Source organism: Poecilia formosa, unplaced genomic scaffold (assembly GCF_000485575.1).
Source record: "Poecilia formosa unplaced genomic scaffold, Poecilia_formosa-5.1.2 Scaffold455, whole genome shotgun sequence".
Classification (NCBI taxonomy): domain Eukaryota; kingdom Metazoa; phylum Chordata; class Actinopteri; order Cyprinodontiformes; family Poeciliidae; genus Poecilia; species Poecilia formosa.
Genome location: NW_006800394.1, coordinates 168,896 through 169,604, shown reverse-complemented (window position 1 = coordinate 169,604; position 709 = coordinate 168,896). Strand labels below are relative to the sequence as shown.

Sequence of the window (709 nt, the reverse complement as noted above, 5' to 3'; positions counted from 1 at the left end):
TTTTCATCCCCAGGAACCTTTTCATCCCCAGGAACCTTTTCATCCCCAGGAACCTTTTCATCCCCAGGAACCATTTTATCACCAGGAACCATTTCATCCCCAGGAACCATTTCTGACACCTCAACATTTTAACGCGAATGTCTGCTGGCCTCTGGCTAACGCTGGAAACAGATGACAACGACTCAAAGCATTTTACTAGACCAACAGAAACGCTTCAAAGGACACAAAGTCAGTTCTCACATCGCAGTCCAGAGCCAAATCCTGCAGCGAACTGGAAAACAGCAGCAGAACCAGAACCATCTGGGAACCCAGAGGACGGGTTTCTACGACTTCCATCTGACTGAATGATCCCCTCAGCATGCAGATCCTGCTGACCACCGACGGTTTGATTCAGCAAAACGTGAAGCTCCAGAGCAAAAATCAAACTCTGTCAGCTACAACTTTTATACAAGAAGACTGAGCTGTGCTGTCGAAAACAGCTTCATATTTCAGTTATTGACAGTAAAACAAACGTATGAAAACATCAGTAACATGATAATATTTAGAAAACGTGAACTCTGAAAAATGTCGGCTGATCAGCATAAAACAGAAACTGTTAGAAAATGGATTAACCTCTTCAGTCTCAACTGGACAGTAAAAGTCCTAGCGCAAAATTTTCGCGAAACAGGCGGACGGATCCTGGTGCTGCAAGGCTGGAGGCCTTGTCCTG

At 45.0% G+C, this 709-nt stretch overlaps 1 long non-coding RNA gene across 1 annotated transcript in view; it reads left to right on the top strand.

The window, feature by feature from the left end:
• Positions 1-709, top strand: part of LOC107833796 (uncharacterized) — a 7,571-nt gene that overhangs the window by 229 nt on the left and 6,633 nt on the right. The window lies entirely within an intron of this gene.